We start from the raw sequence: 17,118 nt of genomic DNA, 5'->3' as shown, positions 1-17,118 counted from the left end.
GAATATAGTGCATGGCTACTTTTCTGATGCTTTTATTTCCTTTTTGTCTCCATTTTTTGCAACAGCATGGAAATTTGCAGCCAGAATATCGCTTAAATTTCTCCTTTTGCATTTGATGGAAGAAACTCCACTATTAATAAATAGATATTCTATCAATCAATATACCATTCAAATCAATCTAGTGAGCTGCCTTGTTCCTTAGAAAGCTCTTAAATGTGTAAGCTTACATTACAAGACAGTGTGTGCACTGCACTATAGTTAACTTACCTCGAACACCCCTCAGGTTTCAGAGTCTCCCGTTCTCCCTCATCTGAAGACCATGCAAATAATTTCCACTGTGAAAATTTGTGAGCGCCTCTTCTCCTGTAGATTAAACCAGTGAGCTCAGGAGATCACAGACTCTAGCCGAACACCTGTGGAGAAAAAAAAAGCAGTTCAGAGTCAGACCACAAACATACACATACCCACAGAAGATCTGAAGACAGTAGTAGATGTTTGTCAGAGGTAGAGGTTGTAGACCGATTTTCTTATTTGAGCATTTATTCTTAGATGTCAATGAGAATTGGTTGCACTCAGATTATGTGGAACTCATAAAAGCGATGATGAGATTTCATGGAAAGTGTAGGAATGCGGGCAAAAACAGGATGCCATTTTTGTAAGCGAGGTTCCAAATAATGCCAGTGTAGTTCAACATTATTCGGCAGCAAGAAACTAAAAATCCAATAAAGAAAAAAAAACTGTTCTCAAATATCACAGTATGCAATATTTCAGACAAAAGAGAAAAAAACTGTTGGGCTTCTCTTTATTGCACAGCAACTCGGGACAAATAGTTGCAAATTATTGCTGAATGCTGTGGCAAGGCGAAGCCAAAACGAATAAAATTCTAGCCAGAATAAATCCGAGAAATATAAGAACTTTCCATAGTTCTAACAAACTTCACCACATGCTAATTCTTGACAAAGCCAAACCTACGGCAGCAATTACATGACTCACTTTGTGGATATGCACAACAAGAACTCCATTCTCAAAATACATTCAAGGTTCAGATCAGAAAAAATAAACAAGCATTGCATTAGCACACTGTCATGTTTCTTTAGAGATTTTGAGTACAAATGAGCATGCAAATTGATTGGTGCTTAGGCTCCCAAACACACAGTAGTTAAATTATAAGATATTACTTCTTAAACTCAACAAAAAGCATCTGTATCTTAAAAGGTCAGTCCTTCCTCACCAAGAAAAACACTGCAATTTATAACCCCTGATAGCATACAGTCAGCAATTTAGTACACAATCTGTGCATTTACTCCTCACTATGAAACAAATTTGAGGCTGTTAATAAACCTAACTCCTCATCAATATCTAAATTGTGGTCTTGATCCAGTCCTGGCAAGTTCACAACACTTTATAAAAGACCAGTCTTTAAGGTTTGTACATAATGCACTAAAAGTCACTTAAGTTCAAACCAGGGCAACCAAAGGTTGTAATACCTATAAATAAAACAGTCAGTGTTATATATTCATGCTTGGCAAACCACACCCAGAAAACATGGGCTTTCCTTTTGAATAATATCACAAATATGCAAAGTATGAGAGTTCCTTGACTGTGACGAGCATATCTATACTGAGCACATTTCAAGCACAAAACTTCCTATGGTCAAATAGATTTTGACAGTCATCTGAAGAAGGTTTGCGTGGTTTCTTTATGTTTTTACTCATTTGTGATCCACCCTGCTGTGTGCAGGCCTGGCCTCTCTCGAGTAACCCAACACAGATACCTGCACACAGAGGAAGCTAAAAGACAACAAAACACCATTTATATCTGCAGTCCAGTGGCGTATCACGTTTGGCTGGATACACGGTAACAAAACGAGGGGTTTAGCAACATTGTGAGAAGAGTAAATGGGGCTTGATGTAACAATGGAGAGCTGTGAAAACACGCTGCTGCTGCGGCCTCACGAACTTCCTTGTAACCTGCTGGATTCTCTGAAGAGGACAAAAACCGAGGGAAGTTGAGGGAAGCAACGGCGTGTACATGGGAAACATACGTGTTTTGAATGTAAAAGGACGGTGCATTCTGAAATAAGTGTTTTTAAATGAACAGTTGATATGCGTTGCGATTAGAAGTTAGATATGAGACAGGGAAAACCCCGGGGTGGGAAAACAAGCTTCCTTTAGCATCTCCAGCCATAATGGCATCTGCAAGAAAGTTATACGTGCCTTCCTATGAATGCAAGTTTTTTAAAGAAAATCTATTAAACGATCTAATTAAATTAAGAGTACTTAGTCTATTTATTTGTGACGTTTAAAATGAAATAATCCGAGATGAGACATTCTTTGGGGTTTCCTAAATCACGTATAATTCAATGGGAGCGAGGCGAATCGAGCATGGAAGAAAAGTATGAACGAAAGCAAAACAAATCTTACCCATGTTGAGCACGACAACAGCAAATATTCCACATAAAGCAATTTTCCCAATGCATTTGCAATTAAAGAAAATAAATCAGGGCTCAGCCAATTCCATTCCCACTGAAAAAAAGTGAAGTTATTCCACAAGCGAGCGCATTCCCCTTTTTATAATCCTAGAGGTATCCCATTTTCCAAAGAAAAAATTCAAGAGCATGGATGCCAGAGCCTTCTCGCTAACAAAGGAAGACGACAATCCTCAATAAAACCTAAAGAATCGGTGTAGAAGAAAAAAATCTCAGCTCCGGACTACAAATGGACAAACGGCGGATCCAAGACGTCCCAAACTTGTGCAGCCCTTTTTTCTCTCGAAGAAGTTGTTCCTGTTTCGCCAAAGCTTTGGGGGAGGGGAGCTATTTTATCAAGCTCCTGGCCAAAGACAGAAAGCGAGAGAGCTTAAAATCCCACAGACTCTTGTGTGCTAGAGAGCCACTAGAATAAACGCTTTAAAACACGTCTGCGGTGTATAAGTGGAGCGAGTTAAATGCGTTACAAAATAGCAGTGGATCAAATAATAACCGCAGCTGGCTGCAGCGACACATAGATCTCTTCTGAGAAGCAGCTTCAGTCCTCATAGACATTATATCGGCACACGTGTAGGGCTATGTTTCTTGCGATATCATTCGACATCATATGTTTTAGGTGCAAGAATGATACTCTGTTTCCTTTATCCTTTGGACTGCTCTCCTTTACAGTGGTTGGGAAAAGCCGCTATATTTTAATGGTGAAAAGTGTGCTGTTGGAAAAACACAGAGGGGTGTCCGATTCCGCGCGACGGGGCTTCGCGAGCGATTCAATCTCCCCAAAACGTGCTAGTCGCAGCCTTTCCTTATGAAACTAGGGTGATTTAAATAGCTCACGGCACTAACATGGCTTCCCCCATCAGAGATGAGCGAGTGCTGCTGATGTGTGCTCGCCACCCCCCTCTGTGATCCGGCCGGATGGTTCAGTCCATATTGTAATAAGTAGCGATTCTAGGTCAGGTTGACTCGCCAGTGAATATAGTGACTGACGCCGGAGATCAATTCGAGCCACTGTGCCAGATCCCACCTGAAATTCTTTGTTATTCAGATCTATGCAATGGCTAATCAACGCAAAGAAGAGCTCACCTGTGTAGTAAAGACATGTTGAATCCTAGTGTGCGACGGTTTGTTAAGAGAGAGACATTGAGAGGTAAGAGAAGGTGTCAAAATTATTATAATTTTTATTTAAGTGCCAGACATATTACAGCCAATGAACATGACAGTAGTCATTTCATACATAGTAAAATATTGAATATTGACTACAATATGTAGAAAATAGGAATATAAAATAAAAAACTAATAACAGTTTAAATATATATATATATATATATAATATATAATTAATATATAATTATATATAATATATATATATATATATATATATATAAAATAATAAAAAGGGTATGAGATCATCATACAAAGGTGTCAACATTATAGCAAATAAATAAAATGAATCTCATGAAAATATCTGAATTATATTTATTCGCTAATAAAAGTAAATTAATTACTACAAGTCTAACTATTATTACAACAAAAGAAAAGACATTAAGTTTTACATGAAACCTTTACATATAAGCGATAGAAACCCGCTCAGAGCAAAAGGAGAGTAACAAAAAACAAAAACCACCAGCAGCAATCCAGGCCAGCTCACACAACTTCTGTGTCCAGTGTTTAATGTGATGCATTAATAAAAAAATCATCCAGTCTTTACCCAATCCCAAAGTCTGAATATTCCCTACTTATGTCAAATAAGTAAAATGAGTTTGAATATGCGGTATTCATAACAATTCCCAGAACACGTACTGCATCCATGCATCCAAGCAAGCGCAGCATAAAAATAATAAATGCCACCATTTGAATAAATACACAACCATTATGTATACATACTTTAAATCTTAATTCATATATATTTATAAATAATTATATACACTTTCTTTTGATTGTAGGATAAAATATGTTCTTGACAGGTTTCTCCAAAACACAAATGGCCACAAGTGGCAATATTTTATTAAGAAATGTATTCATTCAACAGAAAAATCCAGATAGTGTCTTTTGTCTATTTTGGGAGCACACAGTTCATGTCAAACACATTGCCACAAAAAAATGCCACAGATCCCACAATCTTTCCTAAAATCTTTTGCTGATCCCACATTTAAATGTCATTTGGAGAGACCTGATCCTTATATCACCCCGTTCCACTGACACACAATGACAACAAACCTCTTATAGAGGCAAAACCAGAGAGAGGCAGAATACAAACAGATTTCATAAGTATAAGATGAGCGCAATAGCAGAAATATATTTAGTTATTTAAACAACAAGAAATTGCTATTAATTCAAGCCTGAAATAGAGAGCGAGAGGAGAATAAAATACATTTCTCTTAATTTCGACGACACCAAAACAATAACTAGTGTGTGAGTGAGCGAGCGCTTGGAGGTACTGAAACAGTATCTGTTGTTCACACTACAGAATATTAAATGCTGAGGAAGAGGAGAGGTTAGAATCGTGGGATTAAATGCATTTGCTGGCAATCTAATCCTGAACCGTCACTACCACCAACAAACCCCAACGCGAGGGGGCGGCTAAAAACAACAGCACAACATTCTCTTTCCATCCTGGGGTGTACTCAATTCCCTGTGATGTTAGCAATTGCTTTCTCGCTTTTTACCCACTGCTGCGTCCTGAACTGGGTCCCCCCAGGTAACAAAGGAGAGGAAAACCAACGATCTGTTGCCTTTTCCTCCAGCAGTGATACGTGCAAACAGTGCTTCCCTGCTGATAGAAAGGAAACGTATTAACTCTCTTCCAGGAGAGCAAAAAAAAAACATGACGGTGTCTTAGTGGAGTTTAAAGCTTTTACCTCTCTGCTCTATGAAGGAGAGAACAGGGACAGATGACACTGTTTACATACTTTAGTGAGCTCAACTGAGGTGGAAAATACTAAACACTGGCGTGGAGTCAGTGTTATTTTAGTATGACTGATAAACTCTTATAGTCTTCATTAATATTTTGGTTATACTTTACAATAAGGTTCTATTAATTAACATCAGTTAACCTATACTATTAACGAAAAAGGTTTACTCATCTAAGTTAATGTTCAATTTAACGTGCTATTATTAAAAACAAACGTTTTTATTTGTCAATATAAATTAAAGAACCTTATATGATGCTAATATGAAATGATAATCAAAAGCTGTATTTTTAATAACAAAGATGAATAAATACTGTAACAAATGTAATGCATTGATAGGTAATGTAAGTTAATTGATGGGACCTTAGAAACTAAAGGAAATACAATATAAAATATTTTTTTTATTATTTTAAATTCAGTTAACTTTTTTAGTATTAAAACTGATGTTTTTTTATGGTTTTATTTTTAGTTAGCAATAATAATCCTGATTGAAGTACAGTGTCATTTTAAAGGATACTGGTCAAAGGTGCGTTTTAGGCCAGAGACACACTTTTAGACAAGTACAAAGTACTGCAAAGTGCAACAAAGGAAGCACCAAGTTTTTTGAGCGGAAATACTTCCCATCCATTTTTGCATTACTGTCAAGGTAATTTCAGTAGTTAACTGCTACATCTGTCAAAAAAGTGGCAGTGCTTTTATTCAGGTAGCTTGTTAACAGTTTAATCAACTTACTCAATAAGACTCTCGTCTTTGAAAGAGAAACTCTCTGTAGATGACTTCTAATGCCTGTTTTAGCACCCCTTGCGGCAGTGACCCATCAGATCCCAATTGTCTAACTAGCCTTTCACGTACCTGTTCTGGACATTACTGTTGATTTGACACAAGTTTTGTTAGGTGCTCTGATAATGAAGACGATGAGGATGAAGATGTGTAAGGAACATAAGCCCTTGGAGCCATATGGCACAGGTGTGTTTGAACATTAAGTGTCTATGTGTGACATCTGGTTGAATGAAAGAGCACAAACAGGATCTGCTTCATCACCAGGATACAGACCACTGACTTGATCCAGCTGTCAAATGTTAACCCTGTAAACCTGACATATGAAATAACAGTAATAATAGTTTTTTTTTTAAAAGGAACAGTTTATTGTACCTTTAGGTTAAATCAAAATTTTAAAAAGCCCTCAAAAGCCTGATGTAATACATTTTGATAATTAAATGTTTAACATGATTTTTCTGTAAAAAAGAAAAAAAATCTATTCTATTTTGTTGTTATAATATCCACATAAATTTGTTTCTTTAACCATCCCATCTATTTTTCCTCTCGTGTTGCTCTTGCTTCGTCCCCTCAGGGTCAAATATCAACTGCTTCAGATGCATAAAAACGCATAAATGTGTTTTGAAAAGAACAATTAACATGTCATCAACATGCCACTTAATACCAAACAGTTTAATCAAGCACTATAATTTATTCGATAATAGCATATCAAAGCTCTGAATTAAATAGAGAGTTATAAAAATACATTTCTGTGTATTTGTTTACAAAATTAAATAATGCATTCACTTAACCTGAGCAAGTTTTTTTTATTGTATATTAACTAGGTAAGAAGTGAAATGCTTGTGTGATCAAGTGCGCAATGATTACGTTTTTTTCAGTGCTGCCAGTGTGAGAGAGTTATGATCTCTCTTCAACTTTTGGCTGAAGTTTGAAGGAAAGATTTTTTGGCCGCTGTCATATCCGTCTCGACAGGACAGAAGATCTCTCGACTCTGCACAAACGTCACAGCAAAACAAACTTCCTTTGCTGGGCCCCCACTCCTCCTTTGTAATTTATTTCTACGATTTTGGCAACATGAATAGTTTAGTTGCACCATCCATCCTTGTCTATCCCACTGTCTCTCCATTCCATAAAGTTTATTTCCCTCTTGCCATTCTACCCTCCTTCTCCCTCGGCCTCCATCTCATTCATCTCTGTGTTACACGCTCTGTCAATGTAATAGGAAACATTTCTCTCTAACCCTGGTAGACAGATATACACAGAAAGACTCCAGAGCAACACCAGCACACAACATAAATGCCTCATGCTCAGTATAAGATGTAAATATTATTAACTCTACCAAGGTGCAGTGGTTAGCAACAGGTTGAGCCTGCGCTCGTAAGTGATAGGATTTATCCAGCAAATCAGTTCACTCAGTTCATCTCGGTGTACCATACAGTTAATATCTAATAGACATGTATAGACATTCAAGTACGGTTCCTAAATGATTCCTAAATGAGAGTCAGATATTCAGATATACTTCCAGTCAAAAGTTTGAAATTGGTAATATTTTTTTATGTTTTTGAAAGTGTCTTATGCTCAGCAAGGTTATATTTACTTAATCAAAAAATACAGTAAAAACAGTAATATTCTATATTATTATAATTTAAAATAAAGGTTTAATTTTCAGCATCATTACTCTCATCATTACATAGATCAGTCTTCATTGTCGCATGATCCCTCAGAAATCATTCTAATATGCTGATTTTACGTTTATTATATATATATATATATATATATATATATATATATATATATATATATATATATATATATATATATATTTACACTGCAGTCTTTGAAAAAAATTATTTATTTGAAATAGAAATCTTTTGTAATATTATAAACGTCTTTTATGTCATGTTTAATCGGTTTAATGAATCATTGCTGAATAAAAGTATTAATTTCTTAAAAATGTCAATTTGTGTCAATATTATATTTAATTCATATTTTTAATGCCTGGCAACAATAGAATAAAACATTACGCTTCTTTAGTTCAAATCATGCCTATAACACATATATTTAATCACGCCAAAAAACACACACACACACACACACACACACACACACACACACACATATATATATATATTTATACAGTACAGACCAAAAGTTTGGAAACATTACTATTTTTAATGTTTTTGAAAGAAGTTTATTCTGCTCATCAAGCCTGCATTTATTTGATCAAAAATAAAGAAAAAACAGTAATATTGTGATATATTATTACAATTTAAAATAATTGTTTTTAAATTTATTATACTTTAAATTATCATTTATTTCTGTGATGCAAAGCTGAATTTTTAGGATCATTATCACATATATTAGACAGCAGAACTGTTTCCAACACTCATAATAAATCAGAATATTAGAATGATTTCTAAATGATCATGTGATAGACTGGATGTTACATGTGACACTGAAGGCTGGAGTAATGATGCTGAAAATTCAGCTTTGCATCACAGGAATAAATTTTCTTTTTAAAGTATATTCAAATAGAAAACTATTATTTTAAATTGTAATAATATTTCACAATATTACTGTTTTTTCAGCATTTTTGATCAAATAAATGCAGGCTTGATGAGCAGAAGAAACTTCTTTCAAAAACATTAAAAATAGTAATGTTTCCAAACTTTTGGTCTGTACTGTATGTATATTTAGACTCTTTAATTAATACACAACTAGCTAACATTCAGCCACAATATTGAACATATGATGTTTTCCCATTATACTTTCTTTGCGGAAGATGCGTCCTTATTCCATATCTTTTTTCTTTCCCAAACAATTTCTTGTCTCTTTATTTTTTTTCACAATTTATTATTTTTCAAATAATTTTCAAATACTTTTTTTCTAATAAAAAAGTTCTACAGAAACTGTACATGAAGAGGTAATTATATTATTAAAAGGGAATAAACATGTATTAGTCATTGGCCCTTTTCCAAATTACGCCCTCAGGCCATCCAGTCTCATCCAATTTCATTTGTTATATATATATATATATATATATATATATATATATATATATATATATATATATATATATATATATATATATATATATAGCCATTCAAATACATTTGTAGACAAAATTCTATGCCACATTTCAGATGCAGGTGTCTTCTGCCTTCTACCCTTAGAGGCACAAATAGCTCAACACACTGCACTGTGGACAAATCTAAACTTAATAAACATTTACACAGACTGTATCTGTTTGCTTCCTTCTCACGTTAACCATTGTCTCTCAGTGTGTATGTGAGTCCTAGAGGGTGTTTACTGTAATGTAGCTTTAGCGGTTTGTGGTTGTCAGGGTGGCTGAGGAGGCCATTGTGACATTTCCTAAACAGACTTTGGTTTTCTTCACTCAAAAACACATTTATGCCCACATCTTTTCTCTCAGATAGCAACACGAGAGCGGTTTAAAGAGCTTTAGTGTTTTTAATAGGTGTCCTTGATGTTCCCATGGACCTAACACTGCTCCTAATTACTTGGATTTATTAAATGCTAAGCACACACCAGAGTGCCTAGTGGTTAACCGTCTGGACTTGTAACCTAAAGGTAGCACATTAAAACGTTTTTGGACAATTGTGTTCCTTATAGCGGTTCTCATGTTGGTGGAAAACCTGGAAATATGTGATTTCCAGACCTGGGTGTTATTGTTAACTCTAATTTAAACTATTAAAAATGGTTGCATTAATTGAAATGAAGCTGAAATATAAATAGATTAAAATAGTAGAGGAAAAATTTAAGATGCAATTAAAAAAGCACCACGAAATGAATAAAATTAAACGAAAACTGAAAAAAAAAACATTTAAAGTTAATATTAATAAACAAACATTTATATGTTTTGTTAATAAACAATATAAATATATACTATAATAGTAAATAATAATAAAAGAACTACTTGAAAAGCCATGCAAATTTCAATATGTAATTATCTATTTCAAGGCCTGGAAATCACCATTTCATGTTTCCATTCTATACACACTTTTCAGTTAAAACGTTTTAGAAAATTAAGTTTGTTAGGTCTGTGGAACATGTTTATTGTTCATTTAATGAACTACAATTTGAAAACTGATTTCATAGATTGACGAAAAATAATGACAGACAAATAAATAGATAGATTTCATAGGAAATACATCAACGGAGGACCATTAATTGGGGTCTTTAAAGCATAGAAAACAAGAAAAATGTTGACTCTGTGAAACACAAACGTACATCAATACACATTAGAATCAGTATAAGTGCAGATCTGGGAACAGAGCCCCTCCATCCCATCGGCAACGTGACTCAGCAGATCGTGGCAAATAGGCCAGTCAGCACGGCTGCCAGTCAGTCACTAGGTCATCAGGCCAGCCAGCCAACCAGCCAGCAGGATGTCTATATATACTGTGCAGAGCGAGTGTGTTGAGTCTGATAAATAATTGAAGAGCGCAGTCATTAGCCTAGATTATTTAGCTTAAACGCTGGCTTCAATCCACCACAATCAGAAGTTATTACCTCAAAATGAGCAAGAGGAACATTCAAAGTTACGAGCCAACACCTGTCAATCAAACAGGGACCAATAGATTGTGCCTGATGCCAGTGGAGGGAGGAAATACTGTTAGATAAGAATGCTGTAAGGTATATGAAGGCATACAGCAAGACAAGAGAAAGATATTCCTCCCATGCAGCCACCCTGCTCTCTACTGGGCCTCCCGACCCGCTTGGAGGAACGCCAGAACACATACAAACACACTTTCAAACCCACAGCACATCCAGAATTTCTAAAAACACACACAACATCTTATTCAAGCACAGAAAGGCATATAGGCATACACTCAAACTCTAAACTAAACTGCATATTTATTACTCTATTTATTACTCATATTTATTACTCTATTAGTCATAATTTGTCTCGTAAATTCTTTGACAGTAATGAGAAAAACGTCCTCCACAAAAAACACCTTCCAGGATTACAAGTGTGATATTGCATAAATATATTAAAATTGAGTAATTTACACTAGACCCAAAATTGTTAGTTATGTCTCATTTTGTGAATGAATCAATATGTTAATGATTCAATGACTCTTTCATTAACAGAGTTGCTTGGTTCTGAATGAATCAGTATATTAAACAAATTGGCTGAATGAATGAACACACAGTCACTTGTCACTGTGATGTCACAAGGCAAAGTCAAATTAGCGATATTTGGCAGGCTTAAAGCTATATTTCTATTGTAAATAGTGTAGCGATGTATGAAGCACAGCTTACACAGAACTCACTTTCAAACCAGGTATCTTTCTGTTGTCCAGTGTGATGAATCATTTGCAAAATTTGTGTGGGGAAATCTTTTGCCTTCAAATGAAATTCCGGATCATGGATTATTATTGAAATTGAAATTTGTCAAAATACGGTCAAAATACCACACCTAAATTCATAAAGGTACAGCAGCAAACAGTGTGTTTAATTGAGAAATTAAGATTAAAAAAATGAATATTGCAATAAGTTTTATCTAATGGTTTTCACATGATACCGGGTGGGGGAGGGGGAGATAATTATTTGTTAAAAATCTATGCTGTAAAAGAAACAGCTCCACAAATGCAAATAGTGAACATGACTTTCTCTTTTCTTTTCTCTTCCGCCCATCTCTCTCTCTCTTGCAGGTCTCTGTCCCCTTGATAAAGAGCGGTTTGAATATCAATGAGGTTTATTCTCTCCCGGGTCTGCAGCCAGCTGTTATAGAGTGAGCGCCATTCTGCTGCTATTTTGAGGCAAGATACGTAATTAAAAAATCAATACCTTCCGACAAAGCCTTTTCACTATACATAACCATATTGACCTTGTTAACTCACATCCTGGTTCACTTATATGCAAATGCACAAATACCACTTAACACCAATCCCTTTCCCTACTCATTTTCTAACAGTTCTGGATCCAGATATGTTAAAAAGTAATAACTGTCACCAGACAAAAACAAATGTTTGTAAATCTGTGAACTGTGTGTCTTGTGCGTTTGAGATGGGGAGTAGCACCCCTGCAGTTATCCCTCGCACTCGTCTGTTGTGACAGTGACAAGACGTGGAAATTTCTGTATGCAAATAAGATGTAAACAGACCATCGGGGAGCCATCTGTGTGGTTGGAACGTCCCGTGGGGGCGGGGCCTCTGTTGCCAGGGAGACGGGCAAGCCAATGAAAGTTCACAGCATCAGTTAGGGTCACCAGTGGAGACCTCTACGGATGTAAACAGAAGTGTTATTACCTCAGTCTTTACCCGTTTAAGGGCCACACTTACATGGCCGTGAATTAGTGTTCATTGTAGTGCCTACAAATGAGTTGACTGTCTACTACACTCTTCACACACACAATGGCGAGAGATTGGCCAGACCCTTGTAATTAACTATCCTAAACGAGGAAGGTAAATGAGGTTGAAGGTTAATATCTACAAGCTTTGTGTGGATACAACATGCTGTTTCATCAACGCTGATAGAGGTTGTCCTCGCCTTCTGACCTGAGTGGTACTGCTTTAATAGACATTTAAAGCTGCGTAACTTAAAGACAACATGAAAAGGCATCCGCAAGACATTTAATGTCTGTAATGTGTTGTATCTGAATGTTCAGTAGGAAATAATGTAGAGTGGGCTTGGATCTGGAATTGATTGACTCAAAAGTGGGCATTCAGTGCCAGAATAGAAGCATGGCGACTTGAAAATAACAAAATGGCTATTCGCGAAACATTTAACTTCTGTAATATGTGTTTATTTATGATTGAATAGTAAGTGGTAAACAATTTAAGTATATTAAAATGAAAAATAATATATATGTATATATACATGTCCAAAAAGTAAGATGAAATCCTAATAGCTTGTAAAGTAAATCAATTATATCTTTATAACAGTATAACAAACTACTTACATAACATGCAAATAAATATTAGTTTGCATTCTCAATCTTCCAAAAATGTCTTAGTAAGATGATTAAAACTTTTAGTTTTATGATCAAAGCTCTGATGTTTTTTGTGTGTCTTTGTGTGTGTGTGTGTGTGTGTGTGTGTGTGTGTGTGTGTGTGTGTGTGTGTGCGCTTTTTTTTTTTTTTTTTTTTGTGGGGAGCAAAACATAAAATGCTATTCAATACAAGAATGAATGTGAGATGTACAAATAAATGAGATTGGCTTAAAATCTGATGCTCATAAATTTATCCAGTGGAAAGTAATTTATAATTTTCTAATATATTTCTAATATGTTATACAAACAATCTTGTAATAAAAATTTTCATGAAAAAGATTTTTGTTGCAGAATAGTTTACAAAAAAAGCTTTTGCTGAATGTTGCAAAATAAGACAAGGCACGATTATGAAGTAAATTTCATTTGGTCTTTAATTTTTAGACTAGAAAACTGGTTAATATTGTTTCTTATTATCTAGCTACAGAGGTCCAACAGTCAGGTGAAAATGTATTAATAAAGGACATTTAAAAGCAACAGAAGTTAACCCAAAGTGCAAAAATCCACTATTAGAACAAATACTCAAATAATAAAATGAAGTAAAGACTAAATAAAATTCTGGAAAGCATTTGTCTGGTATCGGTCCTCTTCCTGTCGATCTGTATGTATCATTAAGATCAAAAGTTTTTTTAGGGCAGCCTTTTGTTTCTCTGTGTGTACATGTGTGAGCTGTGGAAGTTTTTGCTATTAACACCAAAGCTTGTTTCTGAAACACACAAGCATAGTTTTCCTGCAGCACAGTCTCTCATGGAGGGAACAAGCTAAAAAATACCCCCCCCCCCCCACACACACACACACAAGAAAGGCAAAGCAATCTCTCTCTTACACATGCAGAGTTCTTTGCCCTCTTTTCCAACTACTTTGTGTTGCCACAAATGCCCTCTTAGCACCGAATAAGACCCAAACCACAAATGAGTGTCATTATTTATTAAAATCATTAGTTCTAGTTAAGAAGTAATAGTATACAGTTCAATCTTTCACCTTAAGCTTCACATCTAGTTTTTTCTCTCCCTGTTTGAATTAAGCTCAACACCTTGACTCAACCTTGCCTGAGGCTCTATACTTCCTAGACCAGAAGATGAACAGTGTAGACCACCAGCATTACATTAGTGGTTTAAAATGTGAAGGCTATATGGAGCACTTTAGCAAGTTAATTGATTAATTGACTCTAGACAGAGATGAGATCATAGCTTTCAGATAATCATTGCATCAGTAACATGAAAGGAATAGTTCATACAGATAAGGAAAGCTGTGTAATTATGCCAAATTTGCATGATTTTCTTTCTTCTGTGGAACCCAAAAATAGATATTTTGCAGAATGCCTGAGCTGATCTTTGCTATACAAACATGAAAATGAACAATTATTTCCACTTTTGAGCTATAAAAAAGACAAAAAAGCACCATAAACATAGTATGGTATGAATTGTACTATATAAAATATTTGGAAGCAATACATTATAGCTTAATTTGACGAACCAACCAAAATAATGTCTTAAGCTGTTTTTGATGCATCATGAAACATGCAAGAATTAGCCAGAAAAATTTCAGGTTTTAAATAAATAACTTTGAGGAAGATAACAACTTACATTTCAGCCTGTTTCTCACATAAAGCTATCAATTGATTTCAGAATACAGCACATTGTGGTCTGTAATGATCTGAGCTGTGAACACACAAGTTGTGGGCTCAAACCTTAGCAGTGTTGACCCAGGAACTGAGAAGTACTATAATTTCAGCCCAAATATGTCACTGTTCTTCCCTAGAGCGCGATACTTTCCCATGTTCCGCCCCAGGTTGTTCCAGAGGGTCTGTCCTGGAAATTAGTGTAACCGAAAGTCACTTTGAACGAGAATGTATGTTACAAAGCTTTGTGACTAAACGGATTTCCAATTTATAATCCGGACATATCTGAGGTTTGAAATATCATGTTAGCATTAAATGGTGCTCATAATGTTGTTGCAAAATTTTGTTACGATTTCAAAGTGGAATATTCCAAAGTGGAATATCTATAGTGAGCGGCGTTAAAAGCATCTTCGGTTTTATCCGAAATGGATGAACATGAATCTGGCAACGTTTCATTCTGTTTGTTGTTGTACATATTGTGGCAGTTCAGAAATGAAATGTCCAGTGAGTGGCACTAAAAGATTAATGCTCTGTCGCATTTGAAAATAACATACCACTTACTACTTAACTAAACTTAACCGATAATGTTAACAGAACACACATTCACTGAGGCAGCCAAGCCATTTTAACTTGTTTCTACAAGTTGTGCATACCCGAGCACTCCGCATTGCAATTGCAGTGCTACCAGATGAGCAGTGTTGGGGAGTAACTAGTTACATGTAACGGCGTTACGTAATTTAATTACAAAATTATTGTAACTGTAATTAGTTACAGTTACTAAGAAAAAATGAGTAATTAAATTACAGTTACTTATGAAATTTTTTACGATTACAAAGGGGATTACATTTGAATATTTACACACATCCACATACAGATTTAACTGATTTCTTTCCCAAATTGCACTGACTATTCTGAGACATACGCCCTAATAATTTCCGGGATGCGGAAATACAGTCTGGTTCGTAGAATCCAGTCATAAAAACGAATTGCCTAACGCGGACGGAATATGCCACATTTTGGATGACTAAATCAAAAGTAGGTCAGTACACTTGAATCAAAACATGACATCGACTAGTGTCTGTGAATATAAAGCCCCAAAAATGCAATTTATGACTTGCACATTCTGCGTGTCTGTGGAAATCAGGCGCGGACTGGACACCGGGAGAACCGGGACAATTCCCGGTGGCCTGGCAGCCGATTTTGCCCCACTATTTAATATCATTATTGTATAATTGCCTGCCGAATGTACTAAAGCGATCATTTGCGAATACGCCATTTGATAATTGAATCTCTAATAAGTCATGAATTGTTAGTCATGACTCGCGCGCTCTCCGCGCCTCCGCCAAACGGTTTGGATCAGACTCAGAGTAATCAATGCGAGAGAGAGAGAGAGAGAGAGAGAGATAGAGAGACTGACTAGAGTGGACTGCTGGAGCAGAGAAGCAGAACTCATGTTCTGGGTTTCATCTGTAAAGATGCTTTTTTGTCTTTGTTTTTTTATTTATTTAATCAAGCAGCAGCACGTTGCTCATCAGTCATCACTCAAAATACTATATAAACTATATTAACTATAAATCCAGAGAAAATGGTTACTATTGTTTAACTGTGATAACCAAAAATGTAAAATTATTTTACAAATGTATTTATTTAAAAATAAATACAAATCCATTTGCAAAAAAACAAGGTTATTTTACTTTTATATAGGCTAATAAAAGCATGTTAATTTTTTGTAAGGGAAAAACATGACTCGTGTACAGTATTAGGATTTTTCTATAAAGATATTGTAGTATTGTATTGTAAAGTATAGTTTTGTTCAATCTTGAGTATTAAAGTCACGAGAGAGATGGATAACAGGGCAAAATAAAGAGACTGAAGAGAAAAATGGAAGTGAAGGTGCAGTTCGGGAGAGAACTTTTAATTATTTTGCATGTCCCCAAATTAAAGATTTAAACCTTTTTTATGTCAGGTCCATACAAAAATAGTTTTTTTAAATTAATGGCAAAGACATGGTTTCATTTACTACACATAGGCCTGCCTCAGTATAGGAGTACACGAGCACATAAACATAATTTCTAGAACTGCTCTGTGTCACTTCATGTGCATTTTACTTATTTTGAGAAAACTATCATCATATACAGAGACAGCAGTTTAAAAAAAACACCAATGTTTCAGGAGTTTATTACACAGAATACGTCACATGCTTATTAGATAACTGTATTGAAGTTGATGTATATGCTTTTATTTATTATTCTTTAATTTTTACAAATTTAGAAAGTAATCTTTATAACCTATTAAGTTAAGTAATCTG

General features: G+C 35.2%; 1 protein-coding gene across 4 annotated transcripts in view; it reads right to left on the bottom strand.

Moving 5' to 3' along the window:
* Positions 1 to 17,118, bottom strand: part of bcl9 (BCL9 transcription coactivator) — a 114,736-nt gene that overhangs the window by 54,129 nt on the left and 43,489 nt on the right. For 2 of the 4 annotated variants that reach the window (XM_059552737.1, XM_059552736.1), the window contains exons 1-2: positions 2,424 to 3,359; positions 268 to 413 (exon numbers count right to left, since the gene is read on the bottom strand). The gene's annotated coding sequence lies outside the window, so the exon portion shown is untranslated. Of the gene's footprint in view, positions 1 to 267; positions 414 to 2,423; positions 3,360 to 17,118 lie in introns of those variants that run through there. The other 2 variants (XM_059552734.1, XM_059552735.1) reach the window with 2 other exon arrangements.

The sequence above is a fragment of the Carassius carassius genome, chromosome 6, assembly GCF_963082965.1.
Source record: "Carassius carassius chromosome 6, fCarCar2.1, whole genome shotgun sequence".
NCBI lineage: Eukaryota > Metazoa > Chordata > Actinopteri > Cypriniformes > Cyprinidae > Carassius > Carassius carassius.
This window is presented reverse-complemented; position numbering and strand designations above follow the sequence as displayed.